This window comes from Mus musculus, chromosome 18 (genome assembly GCF_000001635.26).
Source record: "Mus musculus strain C57BL/6J chromosome 18, GRCm38.p6 C57BL/6J".
In the NCBI taxonomy this organism is placed as follows: Eukaryota; Metazoa; Chordata; class Mammalia; order Rodentia; family Muridae; genus Mus; species Mus musculus.
This window is the reverse complement of record NC_000084.6, coordinates 32,038,996-32,063,145: the sequence shown is the minus strand read 5'-3', so window position 1 is coordinate 32,063,145 and position 24,150 is coordinate 32,038,996. Positions and strand designations below refer to the sequence as shown.

Below are 24,150 nucleotides of genomic sequence, written 5' to 3'. Positions count from 1 at the left end.
TGGAAATGAACATGGAATTGAAAAACCTAAGAACCCAACTAAAAGCTCAAGGGAAAGCCTCACAATTGTAATGAATCAAGCAGAAGACAGGGTATCAAAGAGAAAGTAGAAGGCCTAGACCAAATAAGTAAAGGATATGAAAAAAGTTTAAAATACAGGAAAGGAACATAGAGGAGGTATGGACCCCATGAAAAGGCCAAACCTTCCAAATACAGGAATAGATGAAGAAGAATCCCAAGTCAATGTCATGGTCCAGATTCCCAACAAGATCATAGATGAAAACTTACCCAAACTAAGGAAGGACACACTGACACAGTTACAAGGAGCATGCAGAACACCAAACAGACGAGATTAGAAAAGATGATATATCATAGTTATACACTAAATGTACAGAACAAAGAAAACCACACAAGTCACCTGGAAAGGAAACCCATCAGAATAACAGCTGATTCCTCACTGGAAACTTTGAAAGCCAGACAAGGCACTCAAAGTTGTAAAAGACCCTCCCTCTGCCCCCGCCAACCTAGACCAATGGACGCAGCAAAACTGTCTGCCACAGTTAAAGGAAATAGAAAAACTTTCTATGATTAAAAAAAAGTCTTAAAAATTTATATTCAGGCAAGTACACACCTTTAGTCCCATCACTTGGGAGAGAGAGACAGGCAGATTTCTGAGTTTGAAGCCAGCTTCATCTCTAGAGCAACTTCCAGGACAATCAGAGAAACCCTGTCCCAAACAAAACAAAACAAAACAAAACAAAACAAAACAAAACAAAACAAAACAAAAATTTGCATTTATCACATTGGCCAGGAATGCCTCCTGCCCTCTACTATAGTTACTGATACTGAACACCACCAAGGCGACTGCTCCACGAGGAGGTAAGTTTCTTTTCTTTTTTTTTTTTTTTTTTTTTTTGGTTTTTCTTGGTTTGCTCTTGTTTCTGGTATCTTTTAGTGACTTGGGTGATGTGGGGCGGTGAGCTGTGCACAGACAGCCTGGTCCCCAGATGAGCTCTGGCTTTGAACCATGGAGACCCAGTAAGTGACTTCCGCCTACGAGGGACAACAGCTGGAAGTAAGGAAAATCTTGTCTGTCTGTTTTAAGTGTATAAATGTAGGTGACCACATCATCTTTGTTTCTAGCTGGTCTTAAGTGTGTTAAGTTTACTATGTTCTGCATGTCTTGGTTATAAATTATTGGCTTATAAGTTATTGGGTATAGTTAAAATTTTGTAACTTTTGTAACAGAAAGTTGACTCAAAACAAGAAACTGGAGCTGGGTGTGGTGGCGCATGCCTTTAATACCAGCATGGGGAGGCAGAGGCAGGCAGATTTCTGAGTTCGAGGCCAGCCTGGTCTACAGAGTGAGTTCCAGGACAGCCAGGGCTACACAGAGAAACCCTGTCTTGAAAAACCAATAGATAGATAGATAGATAGATAGATAGATAGATAGATCGATAGATCGATAGATAAAATGTCCAAATCATAGTCCATTAGAATCTCTTTGTAAGCTCACAAGAGCCTCCATTACACAACCTCAACAGATACACTCCCTTCTTCTAAAAGTGGCCAATCAGAAACATCCATTGAAAATGTAGAATTAGGGGCTGGAGATATGGCTCATCAGGTAAGAGTACTTGTTATATCCGCATGATGACCCCAACTCAGATCTCTAGTACCCATGTAAGACAGCCAGATTTGGCTGTGTGCATACCTGTAGCCCCAGCATTTGTGGGGATGAAGACTGGAGGATCACAGAGGCTTGCTGGTTGTCAGCCTAGTCGTAGGTTCAGTGAGAGACCCTGTCTCAAGGGGAGGAGGTGGAGAGTGGTAGAATTGTCCTCTTCTGGCCTCTGAATGTGCTTACCTGTATATGCATACGTGCATATGCCACATATACATATAATACATTCATACATAAACAAAATTACTTTTTAAAGAAATGGGAAAATAACTTTGTGTATTGATTTTTTTGTTTGTTTGTTGGTTGGTATTAATGCTGAGACTCAGTATGTAGGCCCTGTTAGCCTGGGATGTAAGATGTGTAGCTACTATGTAGCTACATAGTAGCCAGCTATTAGATAGACTAGGCTAGTCTCAAATTTATAGAGATCCACCTGCCTCTATCTCCGGAGAGCAGGAATTGAAGCTGTGAGGCACCAGGTTGTTTATGAAATGAGGAATGATAGCGTCAGGAAGAGTGTGACTGTATAATTCTTGATATAATCAAGAGTTAAACCTGACCAAATGGCTGAACTCACAGCTTTAACTAGGGAGTACCCTCAGCTGAAAACAAAGTAGCTAGCATTTACACTAATAGTTGTGTAGTAAGAGGAATTTCAAAACAAAGAGAATTTCTTCCTTCCTTCAGCTAACCTATTCAAAGTAGTCAACAGATCTCAGTACGGCTCCATGCTGTACATTTGACACTGCAGTTAGTCATCATTAAGACCCCAGGCCCTTCTAAAGCAAATAGCAAAGAAACAAAGATCGTAATTGACCCGGTGAAGCAGGAAAAAGAGTCACACCATATTAAACTACCAAGATCACTAAGAGATGAAGAGAACAGAGCAGTCCAGAAGCCTTTCTCCCATAGCTGATAACACAGAGAAACTGGATCCCCTTAATGAATGCAAGAATTTTTTTTTTTTGTCAACAGTTTCATAGGGTGTTGTGACCTGCTGAACATGTCAGAGAAACACAGTCTACAAAACTTAAGGTTTAGCTGGACAGAACTACAACTGTGGACATAGAACCCAAAATTCTGGGCCTCATTCTGGGAGTGTATTCCTTGGTGATCTGGAGCAAGCAATCGGCTTTCTGTAAGCCTCGATTTCCCATCATGCCAAACAAGGAATGTGTGTTCTAGTAGAAAACTTAAGTCCCCTTAGCTGAGTCCAGAGAAGTCAGATCTTTAATTTTGACCTCGATTCTTGTACTGAACCACTAGGTGTCCCTGTATGAGAAGAAACTAATGAAGCCCCTGCTTTCTGAGACTTGGCCTGCCTCTGCCTTTCCTAAATGCTACTACATATGGAGCTATCAACTCAATCAAGGAAGACTTTACGTAGCAACTTACGTAGGAGGATGTCTCAGAAATATTGGCAAGTATAAAAACAGAGGCTTACACTATGATAGACCTGACATTGACCTCTACCCTGAACCCAGGCACGTTCAATCTCAGGAAAGTTTACACATCAATTGATTTAGGAACCCCTAGTGCCCTGATAAGGCATTATCTGAGTGTGTCCTCTGGAGAACACTACTATGTGGCTGGAGGGTCTATGAGGGGGTATCTGCCGTCAATGTGGGTGAGCTCCATTAAATTGGCCAGAGACCCAGAAAGAACAAATACTGATGAGCAGATCTGTTCCATGACGCTGTGGGTAGAATTTTTCTGCTGCCTTGAACATAGGACCCCCAGGCTGATCAGCCTTGGACTCTTAAGATTTGCATTAAGAGCCGGGCATGGTGGCTCACGCCTTTAATCCCAGAACTCGGGAGGCAGAGACAGGTGGATTTCTGAGTTCGAGGCCAACCTGGTCTACAGAGTGAGTTCCGAGACAGCCAGGCTACACAGAGAAACCCTGTCTCAAAAAAACAAAAAAAAAAACCAACCCCCCCCCCAAAAAAAAATCAAATTTCCCAGGTTTTGCCTTAGAGTGAATATTATAGCATCAGCTTCTCCGGTTCTGAGGCCTCTGCATGTGGCATAAGCCACTTTATAAACACCTCAGGTCTCTAGCTGGCAAATGGGTTGAGATGTATCTCAGCTTTCATCTGTTTCTTAAAAAAAAAAAAAAAAAAAAAAAAGGCTTGACACTGGTGGCACAGGCCTTTAATCCCAGCTCTAGGGAGGCAGAAAAAGATAGATATCTGAGTTTGAGGCTAGACTGGTCTACAGAGCAAGTTCCAAAATGTCCAGGGCTACACAGAGAAACCCTGTCTTGAAAACTTAACAAAATCTTGTTACTTATTTTTAATTTTTTGTATTAATGTTTTGCCTGCATGTATGTCTGTTTGCCACATGTGTGCCTGGTGCCCGTGGAGGTCAAAGAGGGCATAAGATCCTTTGAGACTGAAGTTACAGGTGGTTCTTAGCTGCTATGTGGGTCCTGGGAGAACCAGCATTTTTAACTGATGAGCCATTGCTCCAACCCCTTATCAGCTTCTGTAACCACATGATTCAATTCTCCTAGTAAATCCCACATCATAGCAAAATTGACAAAAACTTAGTCAAAAGAAAGAGCAGACCCAAATTAATGAAATTTGAAATGGAAAAGGATATTATAGTAAATGCTACTGAAATACAGAGGATCATTAAAGAATACTTTAATACCACATGCTTTTAAAAAATACATATATTTATTTATTTTATGTACATGAGTACACTCTAGCTGTCTTCAGACACACCAGAAGAGGGCATTGCATTCCATTACCGATGGTTGTGAGCCACTGTGTGGTTGCTTGGAATTGAATTCAGGACCTCTGGAAGAGCAGTCAGTGTAAAGAATACTTTAAAGTACGTATTTCAGTATATTTGAAGTTCACAAAAGTAGACAAATTTCTAGACACGTGTGGCCTAACCAATTAAAGCAGGAGGATATAAATATCATAAACGGATCTCTAACCAGCAGTGAGGTTAAGGCCGTACGTAAGAAGCAGTTTCTCCACTTAAAACAGTAAGACCCAGGGCAGGGTGGGGCTACTGTTTTATTCTACCAATATTTAAAGATGAACAGCTGGGCGTGGTGGCTCACACCTTTGATCCCAGCACTCAGGAGGCAAAGGTAGGCTGATCCCTGAGTCTGAGGCCAGCCTGGTCTACAGAGAAAGTTCAAGGACAGCCAGAACTACACAGAGAAACCCTGTATTGATAAACAAAAACAAACAAACAATAAGAATTAATATCAAATTTTTTCAAGTTGAAAGGAAAGAATTGGGAGCGGGGATGGAATAGGAGGTTTCCAAAGGGGAGACCTAGAAAGGGGAAAACATTTGAAATGTAAATAAAGAAAATATCCAAAAAATTATTTCATAATGTAACAAATATATTATTATTGCAGTAAACAATTTTAGACATATATTGTCTTTCTTGTTTTTTATTATTTCCTTAAAATGTGAATGCCAGAAATAAATCAATAAATGTGAAGAAGAAGAAGAAAAATAAAAATCAGGGAAAGGATCATTAGAAACTCATTTTACAAAGACAGTGTTGGCCTTAGTGCAGACTAGATGAGGACACAGTAAAGGGAAGCAAATACAGAACAATTTCCTCCATGAACACAGATGCCGACATTCTCAATGAAATGCTCCCAAACCAAGTTGTCGATCACTTTTTTTTCTGGGGGTATGGGGTTCGAGACAGGGTTTCTCTGTGTAGCCCTGGCTGTCCTGGAACTCACTTTGTAGACCAGGCTGGCCTCAAACTCAGAAAACCTCCTGCCTCTGCCTCCCGAGATCTGGGATTAAAGGTGTGCGCCACCACCGTTCGGCCTTTTATCTTTTTTGTAACCAAAACAATCTTACAACGTTTATTGTCACCTAATGATAATTTGCAAGGAAAACAAGTTGAGTAAATGTTGTTCCCTGCAGAAGACATCTTTAAAAACACTGAACTGCCTTCTCAGCGTCTCCCATGCTGGACCGTTGCTAGCTGGGAACACTTTGGGGCAGAGTAGTATTATCTCCTTTTAGCATGATCTTTTCTTTTCTTTTCCTTTCTTTTCTTTTCTTTTCTTTTCTTTTCTTTTCTTTTCTTTCCTTTCCTTTCCTTTCCTTTCCTTTCCTTTCCTTTCCTTTCCTTTCCTTTCCTTTCCTTTCCTTTCCTTTTCTTTTCCTTTCTTTTCCTTTCTTTTCTTTTCTTTTCTTTTTCTTTTTTTGGTTTTTCGAGACAGGGTTTCTCTGTATAGCCCTGACTGTCCTGGAACTCACTTTGTAGACCAGACTGGCCTCGAACTCAGAAATCCTCCCGCCTCTGCCTCCGGAGTGCAGGGATTAAAGGCATGCATCACCACGCCCGGCCTTCCCATTGTTTTCTTGACTTTGTTTTAGAATGAATCTCTTCTGCATCGTCTAATCCGAGGATCATCTACTCATGAAAGCTTTAACACAACCCTCTCTCCACATGTTCACTTGTTCATGCAGCCCCTCCTGGATTTGAGATCTATTTTGCAAGTATCTGAACATAAGGCTGATGGACTGCACCATCACCATCTGCACCTTCTGGCCCCAACCTCAGTATGCCAGGGTGGAAGTCACAAAGACCACAGAGTAGCAGAATTGCTTGTTTTTAATCCTAGTATAGCCTCAATCTTGTTTTGTAGCTGAAGATATCATTCTTGAACTGGTAATCTGCTACATGTTTATGCAGTGCTGGGTATTGAACCCAGAACTTCATGCATGTCAGGCAAGCACTCTGCCAACATATGGGAGTCAGCTACCTGGCCTATAGTGTATTTCAAAACCATGGTTTTTCAGTGGCTTGATGTATGAGAAAGCCTTGGCTCTTGATAATCAGTCAGGAGTTCCATGTCTCTCCATTGGCTCTGCTATTCTCATGGAGAATTTGGCTCCACTTCTTACTGTATCACCAGAGGGACGGTACAGGTTGTAAATGAAGTTGCTGTGGCTTCGATCTGGCTTTCCCCCTCTGAAAAAGATGTTGGTTTTGATTGTGGTGGTGGCAGGGTTGGGAGGTGGGGCCTTCAGAGACAATTAAGTCTATAAAAGTGTTGTTAGAAAAGAAAAGGCCGCCTTTAATCCCAGCACTTGGGAGGCAGAGGCAGGCGGATTTCTGAGTTTGAGGCCAACCTGGTCTACAAAGTGAGTTCCAGGACAAGCCAGGGCTATACGGAGAAATGAGAAACCCTGTCTCGAAAAACCAAAAAAAAAAAAAAAAAAAAAAAAGAAAGAAAAAAAAAAAAGAAAAGAAAAGAAGAGAAAAGAAAAGCCACGTGTCTGACTCACTGCTGTTCCACAGGACTTCCACCTTTGCCCTCACCACTGCTGTGGCTGTCCTTTTCTTCCAGCATGCCTTTGGTCAGAATGCAGACCTGCGCTATAAAGCCTAAGGTTTGCGCACACACACACACACACACACACTTTTTTAAAAAGTCTTTATTTATGCCCCATTACAGATGGTTGTGAGCCACCATGTGGTTGCTGGGAATTGAACTCAGGGCCTCTGGAAGAGCAGTCAGTGCTCTTAACCACTGAGCCATCTCTCCAGCCCACACACATTCTTTATACGTATAAGGAACCAGAACAATTCTCACCTTGTAGGGTCTAGTGAGGCAGGTCTTTGCCTGGAGCCGGGGCCTCAGGCTGAGTCTTAAGTCTCATGTTACTTCTCATGGATGCCCTGTAGCTATTGGCAAGCTAAGGCTTCCCCTGACAGACTTCTGCTGGGCTTGATCAAAGTTACCAGCAAATAAATATAAATCGTTCATGATTTTTTTTTTTAAAGAAGGCATGTCCAGGTGCTAGATAGACAGCGCTGTGGGTAAGATCACTCACTATGCAAGCGTGAGGTTCAGCGTTTGGATCGCAGCCCTGCATAAAAAGCTGGACGTGGGAGGCACACACGTTCCCGCAACCCTTGTACTGGGAGCTGGGAAGACAAGAAGATTGCTGGAGTCTGCTGACTGTCAGCCTAGCTGCAGGTTCAGTGAGAGACCCAGCCTCAAGGGAATAAGTTAAGAAACGATAGGGTAGAGCACCTGAGGCCTCTGGCCTCCATACCTGCCTTCCCACGTGAGTGCGTAAACACCACCCACCCACACCCCTCCACACACATACCACAGCAACCCTCATGAATTGCGTGTGACTCATCTCCTCTCAAGCCCACTTTCCCTTTAGTTTTCCACCATGTCACAAAGCTCCTGTCAGATGTCATCTGTATGCCCTGGAACTTCCCAGACTCCAGAACTTGGGGGAGTAGGGGGGTGCAGTCAAGACCAGATTCTTTTCTTTATGAATTTAGTTATAGAAAACGGAACAGAGAGGAGAGAGCTGCCTATACATACTCTATGCCTGCTCCTAATCATGCATGAGGCTGGGAAGGGAGTTACAACTGTGGACTGAGAGGAAGCTGGAGTTGATCTTAGTATACAGCATGTGCTCCAGGGTGGGGCTGCAATTCCATTCCAGGGCTGGGTGGTGACTCTATGACAGTGCTTACCTAGCATGTACCAAATCTTGGGTCCCATCCCCAGCAGCACAGATGACCATGGTGACAACTAAATTAATTAATTAGTCACACGTTATCAAATAGCTCTTAGGGAATAAGCCATGAGCACCACAGCAGGCAGTCGCCTGAGTGTTGAGTTTCCACACATCCAGGGTTTGTTCCTCCCTCCCAAGGCTCTTGGTCTTTAAGGTTAATCTCCGCAGGTCAATAAGCCAGAGGCTGGGGAGATGGCTTTGTTATGTGCTTTCTGCATAATGCTGAGAGCCTGAATTCAGAGCCAGACACAGCGGCATGTACATTGAGTCCCGTGCTGGGGAGATGGAGAAGGTGGGTCCTGGTGGCTCCATGTTGAAAAGAAAGTGACCTTTTCACTCTGAGCACCTCTCCCCTACCTCCTGTCACCCTGGATGACCCTCTCAGTCATCAACACCCAGGCTCTGTGATAATAAACCATCATTAGCAAAGGGCCCTTTCACCCTGAGCTGAGATTGAGGGTGCTGTCTGAATCATCAGGACTTTGGCTCCCATGTCCATCCATTCTAAAAGGGCTGTATCAGAGCTGCTGGTCTAGAAAGATAAGTACCGTTCACAAGTACTTCAGAGTCCTTTAGGAACCATGGGTGACTCCCACCATTTTCTAGGGTCTTCCCTCCTTGCTGAATCTTTCTGCCTCCTGAGGCAGCCAAGGGCAGGGTTCAGATTGCAGGAGGACATTTACCTGACCGTGTTGGCTGTCTCCTTATCCTAGCCTTTATTGCATCTATGATTCATACATATTTTCCAATTATCTATGTCTCTGTCACTGCAGAGACACTTGGCAATCGTGTCTGGAGACACTGTGATTTGTTACCACTGGATAAGGCACATTATTGGGTTTTATTGGTTGCTTTTCTTGTTGCTGAAACAAAACAACCCGACAAAATACTTGACATCATATTTTAGGGGCTCTCAGAGAAGACCGTGATGGTTAATATCGATTGCCAGCTTGATTAGATATGTAGAATCACTTAGAAAACAAACTTCGGAGCATGTCTATGATGAATTTTGCTTGGTGTTTTTGTTGTTGTTGTTTGTTTGTTTGTTTGTTTTAAGACAGGGTTTCTCTCTGTAGCCCTGGCTGTCATGAAACTCGTTTTCTAGACTGGGCTGGCCTTGAACTCAGGGACAGAGGATGCAATCCCTCATAGTGGGCAGCCAATGGCAGCAGGAGCATGAGACAGAGAGTCAGGCTGCATCCTCAGTCAGGAACCTGTACTTGACTTGCTTTTCCCCTTTTAGGAAGTCTGAGACTTCACCCACAGAATGGTTCTGCCTACATTGAGGGTGAGTCTTTTGTCCTCAATCAACCTAACGAGCTCCCCCATAGACACACCAAGAGGCTTGTCTGCTAAATGACTCCAGATCTAGCCAAGTTGACAATCACTGTTAGCCATCCCATCTCTCTCTCTCTCTCTCTCTCTCTCTCTCTCTCTCTCTCTCTCTCTCAAGTCTCTAAAGTAGGATGATGTCTCAGGCTGGACCTAATGGTGCAGGCTTGCAACCTCAGTTTGTGGGAGGCTAAGACAAGGCGATTGTAAATCCAAAGCCAGCCAGAGCTACAGAGTGAGTTCAAGGCAAATTCTGGGCAACTTACCAAGACCCTGTTTCAAAACCAAAAGTTTAAGTTTGGCTGGATTCACCTCCTAGAACTGCAAGGAGGAATCGGGGGATGGAAGGGAGAGGGGGAGGGGAAGGAAGAAAAGGAAGGGAAGGAGGGGAGGAAGGTAGGAAATGTCTTATCTATCAAGATAGGTGGGAGAAGACAGATGGAGGATTCAGTGGGGCTGGCTCATTGTAGCCCAATAATGCAAAAGGCACTGGGCGTGGCATCAGACTTTGGGTTATAATTTATTCGAGTATGTGGAGATGAACTCCATGAGTAGAGTTTTGAAGAGGAATGGAAGAGACTCCACTGCAAAGAGGCTAGCATGAAGAACCCACTTGTTATCCCAGCTCTGTAGAACATTGTGAAGAGCAGCTTTACTATATAACACAGAGTCCAGTGGACAGCGTGGCTATTGGAAGCCAGATGGGAAGATGAAAGGCGGCTATGGGCTGTGACGGAAAGCTGAGACAGACGCTCTCGCCGTGTTGTCTTAGCTGCTGTGGCGATGCCAGAATGCGTCAGCGTTGCATAGTTTGCCTCATGGCTCTTTTTGACTCATCTCAGAAATGTCTCAAAAGTTAGCAGACTATGGGGCTGGGGCTGGGGCAATGGTTCAATCAGTAAAGTGTTTGTTGTGCAAACACAGCGTCTTGAGTTTGGATCTCAGCACCCATGTACAGAGTTGGCTGCAGCCTGCACCTGCACTCTCAAGGCTGGGAAGGCAGAGATAAAAGGTTATTTGTGGCTTTCAGTGAGAGGGCCCATCTCAAAATATAAAGCAGAGATGGGTCTGAGGTGACAGCTCTGTGAGTCAGGTGCTTACCACACAACTGTAATTTGTATGACTTTGAATTTCTAGAACTCATACAAAAGCTTGTCACAGTAGCACTCACTTGTAATCCTGTCAGCGCCCTTACAGCAAGATATCAGACTCCCTGGAAGCTTGTGAGCTAACTCAGCTTCATAAGCAATGGGGGAAAATAGATCATGTCTCAAACAGGGTGGAAAGCAAGAGCAGTCACCTGAGGTTGCCCTCAGATTCCCACACACATGCTGTGACATGCCCTTACATCAATGCACTCCTACATACACAAATACAACATGCAAACAAACATTTTGAGAAGTAACAAAAACTAAGGTGAAGAAGTGATTGAGGAAGACACCCTAGCCTGACCTCTGGCCTCCATGCAAACATAAACACGCACCTATGCACAGGTACAAGTGAACACGTGACACCAAAATGCTGAGAAATGAAGATCGGCAGAACCTCAGGGGCAGAATTTTTGAAATAGCACTAAGTTGGAAGAGAGCCAACTCAGTTACTGGTCTGATCCAGAAGGACCTGGCTTGCATGCTCTTGTTACTCTTTTTGATTTATAAGGCTTGGGGGGGGGTCCTTCACATATAGCTCTAGGGGATCTGTCTGACAGGATGTCCCCCCCACTCACCCTCTGACTCACAAAGCAGGGAGGCCAAGCCCACGAAGTCACATGCCCTCCTTAGGACAGGGCAGTGTGTTTGCATGTTGTTTGAGAAAGATTGGCAATAAAGCATTAGTGTCCTTGCTTCAGGAAGTTCTTTTGGGGCCTTCCTGCAGCACAGCCCCGGGCACAGATCTGTTCTTTGCAGTGTTGTGTGGGATAGCTAACGTCCAGATGCCTTCCGATGTCTGTCCAGAGAGGATTGTGACTCAGGAGACAGATTCTCACATCTGTAAGGTTGTAAGGTGAAGTGTGTGTGTGTGTGTTGCTCTTACCGGCCGAGCCATCTCTCCAGCCCCACCCCCCTGTATTTTAAGACATTGTCTCTCGATGGCCTGGAACTTGCCAAGTAAACCCGAGCGCTGGTTCACTTAGGTTCAGCAGTGAAGCTTAAGAGGAGCTGGGAACTATAACAGGCGGTAGGCCGTGGCTCTCCGAAGCTACATTTTTAGGCGTGAGAAAAGAAAGGGTTTATTAAAAGGAAATTAATAATCAGGCGGATTGCCACAGTTAATAAAAACTGCATCATGAGGGAGGAAAATGTCCCAAAAAGCAGAGAGAAATTTCTCTCTGGGCCTTATAGCAGGAGTACTCTGTTCCCTTTTGTGTCTTGTCTAATGTCTGGTGCACCAATCTGTTCTCGTGTTCAATTCATGTATGTTCGTGTCCAGTCTGTATGAATGAATGTTCTATGTTTTATGTTGGATAATAAAGATGGTATAAAAAACTTTATCTGCAAAGCCGAGAGCTGCCACGTGTTTCAGCCAGGAATCAGACACATGGCAGGAGGGCCCCTGCTGGAAAAATTGTTTCGTTTTAAGAAAAAAGGGCGAGTGCACAGCCTCTTAGTTTCGGGGTAAAAAATTTAAAATTTAAATATCAAAAAATTTAATAAATACTTTATAGTATCTTAAAAGGATCTACTTATTGACTTATAGATTGATCCTAAAACAGCTACCTTATTGAGAAAGGGAAAAACATGTTCTCTCCACAGAATGCTACAGAAGCATATTAATTCGTGTGTCGAGCTAACAGGTAAGTTGACTCAGTGTCCTGATTAAAATAACTAAAAAACTAAATTAAATTCATGTTTTAGATCCATCCTTGCTTGTCATTTTTCCAGTTTAGACTAGCTTCTAGCCTTTTAACTTTATGGCAATAGTTCATCAGAGATTGTACATACTGACTTGGTAAAATTAGTCATTTAATAGAGTCATAATGATTTTTCTCTTTTCTTCAGTGTGACCAGTCATTCTAACTCAATTTTAGACTGGTCTAATATTCAGTCCAATGTTAGAGATTCCTATATTCTAAATTACCTAGCAAAGTTAATTCAGAGCACATCCCCCATTTCCAGAGAGTCTCTGGCCTTTTTACTATTCTAAAAACAGCCCTAAAAAAGACTGAGCTTGTGCCTTACTAATTTACAATTAAATAAAGTACCTAGACTTCCCCCAAAAAAGATCTGCTTTCCTACTTTCTCTTTGTCTAAATCTTTTGTTTTTCAAGCAGGTTAATCAACATTCCCCAGCCCCCAAGAGCACACAGGTGGCAACTACTATCTCCATTCCAAGGACATTCCAGCACATGGCTTTCAGTCTGAGTTAAAATTTAGGTTTACCAAGAGGGCTAGAAAAGTAGATGTTTCTAATATTAAAAGAGATTGGTTTTTTTTCTGATAGACAGGCTTAGTCCCTTAGCTGGCCTCTGGCTTTTCACCCTTGCTGTTACTGCAAGGTGTCCTTAGTTCCTCAGGCTGTGGGAAATACAGGGATGAGGAGGAAGACTTCCAGCTCCTATTTTAGCCACAAATCGTGGTGTTACTAATGACATAATTCTTGCCTAAGCCTTGCTAAATCTGAGGTTGACAATTCTCCCTTAAGAACTACACAGTGGAGCTTCTGGGCGGCGCCATCTTCAGCTCCAGACAGCCGGCCACCTTCCTGGTGAGAGCACGGGGGTCTGCCCGGCCTGAGAGGTTTGTGGCACAGGCGCCGGCGGGAGCCTTCTTGGCTCCGGGACTCCGCGGAGGGCAGGCTGCACGGGTGACCGTGTGGAATACAGAGTGCCAGCCGTTTCTGGGACGGGCGAGAGTCGCAGAGCTTCTGGGCGGCGCCATCTTCAGCTCCAGACAACCAGCCACCTTCCCGGCAAGAGCCACAGAGCTTCTGAGGCAGCGCCATCCTCAGCTCCAGACGGCCGGCCTCCTTCCGGACAAGAGCCACAGAGCTTCTCAGGCGGCGACATCTTCGACTCCAGACAACTGGCCACCTTCCTGGCCAAAGCAACACAGCTTCTGGGAAAGATCCTGTTTTGGGCCTTCACCTTCAGCCAGGAGGAGGTCCAAACACCAGATAACTGTACACCTTCCCTGAAAGAGGAGAGCTTGCCTACAGAGACTGCTCTGACCACTGAAACTCAGAGAAGAGAGCTTGTCTCCCACGCCTGCTGATAGAGGGTAACAAAATCAACAGAGGAACAATCTCTTAACAAAGACAACTATAACAACTAACTCCAGAGATTGCCAGATGGCGAAAGGTAAACGTAAGAATCCTACTAACAGAAGCCAGGACCACTCACCATCATCAGAACCCAGAACGCCCACTTCGCCCAATCCAGGACACCCTAACACACCTGAAAAGGTAGACCTGGATTCAAAAGCATATCTCATGATGATGGTAGAGGACATAAAGAAGGAATTCAATAACTCACTTAAAGAAATACAGGAGAACACTGCTAAAGAGTTACAAGTCCTTAAAGAAAAACAGGAAAACACTGCTAAAGAGTTACAAGTCCTTAAAGAAAAACAGGAAAACACAACCAAACAGGTAGAAGTCCTTATAGAAAAACAGGAAAACACATCCAAACAGGTGATGGAAATGAACAAAACCATACTAGACCTAAAAAGGGAAGTAGACACAATAAAGAAAACCCAAAGTGAGGCGACGCTGGAGATAGAAACCCTAGGAAAGAAATCTGGAACCATAGATGCCAGCATCAGCAACAGAATACAAGAGATGGAAGAGAGAATCTCAGGTGCAGAAGACTCCATAGAGAACATCGGCACAACAATCAAAGAAAATGGAAAATGCAAAAAGATCCTAACTCAAAACATCCAGGAAATCCAGGACACAATGAGAAGACCAAACCTACGGATAATAGGAGTGGATGAGAATGAAGATTTTCAACTCAAAGGACCAGCAAACATCTTCAACAAAATTATTGAAGAAAACTTCCCAAATCTAAAGAAAGAGATGCCCATGAACATACAAGAAGCCTACAGAACTCCAAATAGACTGGACCAGAAAAGAAATTCCTCCCGACACATAATAATCAGAACACCAAATGCACTAAATAAAGATAGAATACTAAAAGCAGTAAAGGAAAAAGGTCAAGTAACATATAAAGGCAAGCCTATCAGAATTACACCAGATTTTTCACCAGAGACTATGAAAGCCAGAAGAGCCTGGACAGATGTTATACAGACACTAAGAGAACACAAATGCCAGCCCAGGCTACTATACCCAGCCAAACTCTCAATTACCATAGATGGAGAAACCAAAGTATCCCACGACAAAACTAAATTCACCCATTATCTCTCCACGAATCCAGCCCTTCAAAGGATAATAACAGAAAAAAACCAATACAAGGACGGGAACCACGCCCTAGAAAAAACAAGAAGATAATCCCTCAACAAACCTAAAAGAAGACAGCCACAAGAACAGAATGCCAACTTTAACATCAAAAATAACAGGAAGCAACAATTACCTTTCCTTAATATCTCTTAATATCAATGGACTCAATTCCCCAATAAAAAGACATAGACTAACAGACTGGCTACACAAACAGGACCCAACATTCTGCTGCTTACAGGAAACCCATCTCAGGGAAAAAGACAGACACTACCTCAGAGTGAAAGGCTGGAAAACAATTTTCCAAGCAAATGGTCTGAAGAAACAGGCTGGAGTAGCCATTCTAATATCGGATAAAATCGACTTCCAACCCAAAGTTATCAAAAAAGACAAGGAGGGACACTTCATACTCATCAAAGGTAAAATCCTCCAAGAGGAACTCTCAATTCTGAATATCTACGCTCCAAATGCAAGGGCAGCCACATTCATTAAAGACACTTTAGTAAAGCTCAAAGCACACATTGCACCTCACACAATAATAGTGGGAGACCTCAACACACCACTTTCATCAATGGACAGATCGTGGAAACAGAAACTAAACAGGGACACAGTGAAACTAACAGAAGTTATGAAACAAATGGACCTGACAGATATCTACAGAATATTTAATCCTAAAACAAAAGGATATACCTTCTTCTCAGCACCTCACGGGACCTTCTCCAAAATTGACCATATAATTGGTCACAAAATAGGCCTCAACAGATACAAAAATATTGAAATTGTCCCATGTATCCTATCAGAACACCATGGCCTAAGACTGATCTTCAATAACAACATTAAGAATGGAAAGCCAACATTCACGTGGAAACTGAACAACACTCTTCTCGATGATACCTTGGTCAAGGAAGGAATAAAGAAAGAAATTAAAGACTTTTTAGAGTTTAATGAAAATGAAGCCACAACGTACCCAAACCTTTGGGACACAATGAAAGCATTTCTAAGAGGGAAACTCATAGCTCTGAGTACCTCCAAGAAGAAACGGGAGAGAGTACATACTAGCAGCTTGACAACACATCTAAAAGCTCTAGAAAAAAAGGAAGCAAATTCACCCAAGAGGAGTAGACGGCAGGAAATAATCAAACTCAGGGGTGAAATTAACCAAGTGGAAACAAGAAGAACTATTCAAAGAATTAACCAAACGAGGAGTTGGTTCTTTGAGAAAATCAACAAGATAGATAAGCCCTTAGCTAGACTCACTAGAGGGCAAAGGGACAAAATCCTAATCAACAAAATCAGAAATGAAAAGGGAGACATAACAACAGATCCTGAAGAAATCCAAAACACCATCAGATCCTTCTACAAAAGCTTATACTCAACAAAACTGGAAAACCTGGACGAAATGGACAAATTTCTGGACAGATACCAGGTACCAAAGTTGAATCAGGATCAAGTTGACCTTCTAAACAGTCCCATATCCCCTAAAGAAATAGAAGCAGTTATTAATAGTCTCCCAGCCAAAAAAAGCCCAGGACCAGATGGGTTTAGTGCAGAGTTCTATCAGACCTTCAAAGAAGATCTAATTCCAGTTCTGCACAAACTATTTCACAAGATAGAAGTAGAAGGTACTCTACCCAACTCATTTTATGAAGCCACTATTACTCTGATACCTAAACCACAGAAAGATCCAACAAAGATAGAGAACTTCAGACCAATTTCTCTTATGAATATCGATGCAAAAATCCTTAATAAAATTCTCGCTAACCGAATCCAAGAACACATTAAAGAAATCATCCATCCTGACCAAGTAGGTTTTATTCCAGGGATGCAGGGATGGTTTAATATACGAAAATCCATCAATGTAATCCATTATATAAACAAACTCAAAGACAAAAACCACATGATCATCTCGTTAGATGCAGAAAAAGCATTTGACAAGATCCAACACCCATTCATGATAAAAGTTTTGGAAAGATCAGGAATTCAAGGCCCATACCTAAACATAATAAAAGCAATCTACAGCAAACCAGTAGCCAACATCAAAGTAAATGGAGAGAAGCTGGAAGCAATCCCACTAAAATCAGGGACTAGACAAGGTTGCCCACTTTCTCCCTACCTTTTCAACATAGTACTTGAAGTATTAGCCAGAGCAATTCGACAACAAAAGGAGATCAAGGGGATACAAATTGGAAAAGAGGAAGTCAAAATATCACTTTTTGCAGATGATATGATAGTATATATAAGTGACCCTAAAAATTCCACCAGAGAACTCCTAAACCTGATAAACAGCTTTGGTGAAGTAGCTGGATATAAAATTAACTCAAACAAGTCAATGGCCTTTCTCTACACAAAGAATAAACAGGCTGAGAAAGAAATTAGGGAAACAACACCCTTCTCAATAGTCACAAATAATATAAAATATCTCGGCGTGACTCTAACTAAGGAAGTAAAAGATCTGTATGATAAAAACTTCAAGTCTCTGAAGAAAGAAATTAAAGAAGATCTCAGAAGATGGAAAGATCTCCCATGCTCATGGATTGGCAGGATCAACATTGTAAAAATGGCTATCTTGCCAAAAGCAATCTACAGATTCAATGCAATCCCCATCAAAATTCCAACTCAATTCTTCAACGAATTAGAAGGAGCAATTTGCAAATTCATCTGGAATAACAAAAACCCTAGGATAGCAAAAACTCTTCTCAAGGATAAAAGAACCTCTGGTGGAATCACCATGCCTGACCTAAAGCTTTACTACAGGGCAATTGTGATAAAAACTGCATGGTACTGGTATAGAGACAGACAAGTAGACCAATGGAATAGAATTGAAGACCCAGAAATGAACCCACACACCTATGGTCACTTGATCTTCGACAAGGGAGCTAAAACCATCCAGTGGAAGAAAGACAGCATTTTCAACAATTGGTGCTGGCACAACTGGTTGTTATCATGTAGAAGAATGCGAATCGATCCATACTTATCTCCTTGTACTAAGGTCAAATCTAAGTGGATCAAGGAACTTCACATAAAACCAGAGACACTGAAACTTATAGAGGAGAAAGTGGGGAAAAGCCTTGAAGATATGGGTACAGGGGAAAAATTCCTGAACAGAACAGCAATGGCTTGCTCTGTAAGATCGAGAATTGACAAATGGGACCTAATGAAACTCCAAAGTTTCTGCAAGGCAAAAGACACCGTCAATAAGACAAAAAGACCACCAACAGATTGGGAAAGGATCTTTACCTATCCTAAATCAGATAGGGGACTAATATCCAACATATATAAAGAACTCAAGAAGGTGGACTTCAGAAAATCAAATAACCCCATTAAAAAATGGGGCTCAGAACTGAACAAAGAATTCTCACCTGAGGAATACCGAATGGCAGAGAAGCACCTGAAAAAATGCTCAACATCCTTAATCATCAGGGAAATGCAAATCAAAACAACCCTGAGATTCCACCTCACACCAGTCAGAATGTCTAAGATCAAAAATTCAGGTGACAGCAGATGCTGGCGTGGATGTGGAGAAAGAGGAACACTCCTCCATTGTTGGTGGGATTGCAGGCTTGTACAACCACTATGGAAATCAGTCTGGCGGTTCCTCAGAAAACTGGACATAGTACTACCGGAGGATCCAGCAATACCTCTCCTGGGCATATATCCAGAAGATGCCCCAACTGGTAAGAAGGACACATGCTCCACTATGTTCATAGCAGCCTTATTTATAATAGCCAGAAGCTGGAAGGAACCCAGATGCCCCTCAACAGAGGAATGGATACAGAAAATGTGGTACATCTACACAATGGAGTACTACTCAGCTATTAAAAAGAATGAATTTATGAAATTCCTAGCCAAATGGATCGACCTGGAGGGCATCATCCTGAGTGAGGTAACACATTCACAAAGGAACTCACACAATATGTACTCACTGATAAGTGGATATTAGCCCAGAACCTAAGATACCCAAGATATAAGATACAATTTCCTAAACACATGAAACTCAAGAAAAATGAAGACTGAAGTGTGAACACTATGCCCCTCCTTAGAAGAGGGAACAAAACACCCTTGGAAGGAGTTACAGAGACAAAGTTTGGAGCTGAGATAAAAGGATGGACCATGTAGACACTAGCATATCCGGGGATCCATCCCATAATCAGCTTCCAAATGCTGACACCATTGCATACACTAGCAAGATTATGCTGAAAGGACCCTGATATAGCTGTCTCTTGTCAGAGTATGCCTGGGCCTAGCAAACATAGAAGTGGATGCTCACAGTCGGCTATTGGATGGATCACATGGCCCCCAATGAAGGAGCTAGAGAAAGTACCAAAGAAGCTAAAGGGATCTGCAACCCTATAGGTGGAACAACATTATGAACTAACCAGTACCCCGGAGCTCTTGACTCTAGCTGCATATGCATCAAAAGATGGCCTAGTCGGCCATCACTGGAAAGAGAGGCCCATTGGACACGCAAACTTTATATGCCCCAGTACAGGGGAACGCCAGGGCCATAAAAGGGGAGTGGGTGGGTAGGGGAGAGGGGGTGGGTGGCTATGGGGGACTTTTGGTATAGCATTGCAAATGTAAATGAGCGAAATACCTAATAAAAAATGGAAAAAAAAAAAACAAAAAAAACAAAAAAAAACAAACAAACAAAAAAAAAAAACAAAAAAAACAAAAAAAAAAAAAAAAGAACTACACAGTACTCAGAACTGTGCATACTGGTTCGTGATCATACGAATACAGTATAGGTATCACTTGGTGCAAAAAAATTACTACAGGAAAAGGTCCAGCTTGACCATTTCGGAGTTTCCTGTGAGATATACCCGGTTTGACGGAGGTTGGTATCTATTTACAGCTAAAAACCAAAAATATCTAAGGCTCTGCCTCCCCTCCCCAAAAGATACCAAGAGCCACAGGTGTGGGTCGTGATAGCACCCACAAAAGGAATCGGGTCAATGTCCACCCAAGCCAAGGTTAAAAGCCCACTCATCTACAGATGAAAAAAAAATCATTTAATCACCTCAGTTAAGCGTTGCCTTATTAAACTTAATTAATAGGGGGGAGAGAGGTTGGAGACTGTACTGTTGGAAGGGCAAGCCCTTCACTGCCTCCCACCCTAAAAAAGCCAATTGGCCTTGTACTACGGAGTTGGTCGTTACCCCCTTCTCCCTGTTTCCCGCCTGTCATCCAAAAATGCGGAGGAATATCTATTCAGTGCTATTCTTAATAAAGTCTATTTCAAATTTGTTCAGTCAAACTTAGCCAGGGTTCCAACGCCCTACTTAAAATTCAACTAGGAAGTTACCTATTCAGCACTAATTAGCATTAAAAAGTCAGAGCCTACTGCTTAGGGCTTTTCTGTTAGTTGTTTACTAGGATGGAAAGGACAGTCTTATCCAGATACGGTTTACCATAAGAAAAGTCAGGGAATCCCACGGAGACAGGTTTTTTCTTTAGCCCCAAGAATTCAGGCAGAACTATTGAGCATAAATTAATTTTTTGCCTCAGGCCAGCCTTTTCTTTTTTATTTATTTTTTATTAACAACAGGGAGGAGATGTAGTCTCCCCTCCCCCAGCCTGAAACCTGCTTGCTCAGGGGTGGAGCTTCCCGCTCAATCTTTCTGCCACGCCTACTGCTGGAACCTGCCGCTTTGCTGTTCCGAAGCCATCACGTGATCACCCTGCTATTGGACTCCAAGATTATTTGGCGGGAATTGGGCCCCTCCCCCTTCCTTTATAACTGAGTGCCGAAATAGTAAAAATTGAACCTTGAGCAGAGAGCTTTATCTTGGTTCCTTCCTTATCTCGCGCAGCCCAGCCCCTCTTCTCTTCCAGGTTTCCAAAATGCCTTTCCAGGCTAGAACCCAGGTTGTGATCTACTGGCCAGACACAACAGGCAGGAGTGGCTAGCTAGCCCCCAGGGTTCTGCCTGTCTCAGTCTCTCTGATGCTGAGGTTACAATTGTGCACCACCTCACCAAGCAATTTTTTAAAACTGGTTTTTGAGATCAGACTCTGGTCCTCACATTTGCAGGCAAGTGTTTAAATGGCTGAATTCTCTCCCCAGTCCCTATAAGGGGAATTTCTACCGAATATCACATAAGACAAGCTCTGGACAGAAATGTCATATGTGAGCTTCTGTGCCACGTGGGTATCTGTTGGTGTCTTGCTCAGCTGGGTGCAGTGGAAGACTCCAACTCAGTATACAGTCAAGGTTAGCTCAAACTCCTGATTCTACTGCCTCCACCTGCTGGATGTCGGGATCACAGGCTTATGTGTTCCCGTGCCCAGTTTGTGTGGTGCTGTGGGGGTGGAACCTGGGGCTCCCTTTGTGCTAGGCAAGCATTCTACCACCATAGCCACACCTCCAGGCCTTGCTCACATTGGTTGCCTTTATTACCACAGTCTGGAGACTGTGAAGCAAAGCCTGGTTCTGTTAGATTCCTGAGCATTGCCAAAGAAAATACCACAGGGGCCCATGATTGGGACAGTTACTAGAGGGCACTTTAGGAAGTTAGACTTCTCTTCTGTACATCACAAACCAGTCAAAAAGACTGCCCCTCAGGTGGACCTTTGCAAACATCCGATAGGTGATACCTTATGGTTTCCATTGCTGTGGAGATACCATGACCAAGACAATGCTTACAAAGGACATTTAATTGGGGGCTGGCTTACAGTATCAGAGGTTCAGTCCATTATCATCATGGTGGGAAGCATGGCAGTGTGCAGGCAGACTTGGTGCTGGAGAAGGAGCTGAGAATCTTGATCCAAAGGCAACCAGGAGAGACTGTCACCCACTGGGAGGAAGCTCTCTTCAACACTCTGAGTAGAGCCTGAGCATAGAAGGAGACCTCCAGTGCCCACCCCACAGTGACACACTTCCTCCAGCAAGGCCACACCTTCTAAAAGTGCCACTCCCAATGGGCCAAGCATATTCAAACCACCACAGGTGGCTTCTTTGTCGCCAGAGGGCCCCAAACAGCACTTTCAAAGCACACTAACCCTGCCATCTGGATATGGGCCCCACGAAGGGCCGTGAGGCTTGTTAGCTGGACACATACATGCTACTTCATTTTCTCTTCCTTCCACCAACCTCTCTCTTTTTTTTTTTTTTTTTTTTTTTGCATCCAAGTATTTATTTATTTTTTTTTTCCATTTTTTTTTATTAGGTATTTAGCTCATTTACATTTCCAATGCTATACCAAAAGTCCCCCTTACCCACCCACCCCCACTCCCCTACCCACCCACTCCCCCCCTTTGGCCCTGGCGTTCCCCTGTACCGGGGCACACAAAGTCTGCGTGTCCAATGGGCCTCTCTTTCCAGTGATGGCCGACTAGGCCATCTTTTGATACATATGCAGCTAGAGTCAAGAGCTCAGGGGTACTGGTTAGTTCATAATGTTGTTCCACCTATAGGGTTGAAGATCCCTTTAGCTCCTTGGGTACTTTCTCTAGCTCCTCCATTGGGAGCCCTGTGTTCCATCCAATAGCTGACTGTGAGCATCCACTTCTGTGTTTGCTAGGCCCCGGCATAGTCTCACAAGAGACAGCTACATCTGGGTCCTTTCAGTAAAATCTTGCTAGTGTATGCAATGGTGTCAGCATTTGGACACTGATTATGGGGTGGATCCCTGGATATGGCAGTCTCTACATGGTCCATCCTTTCATCTCAGCTCCATACTTTGTTTCTGTAACTCCTTCCATGGGTGTTTTGTTCCCACTTCTACTAGCCCAAAACCTAGGATACCCACGATATAAGATACAATTTCCTAAACACATGAAACTCAAGAAAAATGAAGACTGAAGTGTGGACACTATGCCAATCCACCAACCTCTCTCAAAGGGGTAGTCAGAGCAGGCGTGTGCTCTGAACGAAGCCCTTGTTAGGGGAACAGGTGACAGCTTTCTCCAGGCATTCTGGGTCATCTCTCAATCTCCTGTTCTGACTGAGGAGGACTGTCTGGTGGAAAGGTCTAGACATACCTCTGAAATAGGAACACTTTTTGTTTTGTTTTTATGGGTCTTGTTGTTATTTATATTTTGTTTTGTTTTGTTGAGACAGAGTCTCACGTACGTCAGACTGATCTCAAACATGCCTTGTAGACAAGGATGACATGCAACTCCCAATCTTCTCACCTCTACATACCGGTCAGACTTCAGAAATGAGCCAATATGTCCCATTTATACAAGGCTTCATGGTTGCTAGGTGAGCACTCTACTGACTCTACCAACTGAGCTACATCCCCAGTCCTTCAACAGGAACATTTAGAAAAAGCAGGCTAGAGGCTTCCTGGAGTCTGTCCTAAGAGCACAGGAAATTCTTGGGCCATGGTTTTCTGGAAAGTCTCCACCCTGAAGCCCACCCCTTTACCCTTTTCTTTCTTGCTAGTGCTGAGGTCATGTCCCTAGTCAAGGTTAATGGTTCTGGCTACCATCCTGCCTTGACCTCCATTCTATCTCGTCTGGAAACTCAGCTCATTTCCAAAGTTGTGCCTGTAGAGCCAAGCATCTCCCAAATTCAGAGTGGGGAGGGGGCACTGGCTCTAATTCAGGCAACAACAGTGACTATTGAGGCCTCTTGTTGTGCTTTTATATTGCCTACCTGACTTTGTAAGTGTGGACAGACACTTCTATATGCAGCCAGTCCTCTAGTCTGGCTCCTCACAGGAAACAATCCTTGATCTACTTCCCTTCAAAATATATGTACCTGGGGGCTATAAGCTGTGGCTCAGTTAGTAGAGCACTTGCCTGGCATATGTAAAGCCCTGTGTTCATTCCCAACACTTCATAAATAGAATGATATAAACCTGCAATCCCAGCACTCTGGTGGAGGCAGGAGCTTAGAAATTCAAGACCATCCTTGGTGATAAAGTATATAGGTTCAAGGACACGCGAGACTCTGTCTTTAAAAAAAAAGCCAGGCAGTGGTGCTATATGCCTTTAATCCCAGCACTTAGGAGGCAGAAAGGGGCAGCCTGCTCTACAGAGTTCCAAGAGAGCAAGGGCTACACGGGGAAACCCCATATCAAAACAACAAAGAAAAATGTAATTGTGGCACAGCTCCAGTTCCCCATCATTCAAGTCAGTCCTAGCCAACTTTCTGCTCCAGGGATGCTCCTGGGAATCTAGTGTCCCAGACAGCCCTTTTTCTGTTATAAGAGTTGCAGTCTGCCCCAGGAAACTCCTATATAGAAAAAATAAAAATC

General features: G+C 43.4%; 1 pseudogene; it reads right to left on the bottom strand.

Moving 5' to 3' along the window:
* Positions 1-5,651: 5,651 nt before the first annotated feature.
* On the bottom strand, positions 5,652-7,033 carry Gm35010 (annotated as a pseudogene).
* Between the last annotated feature and the right edge of the window lie 17,117 nt (positions 7,034-24,150).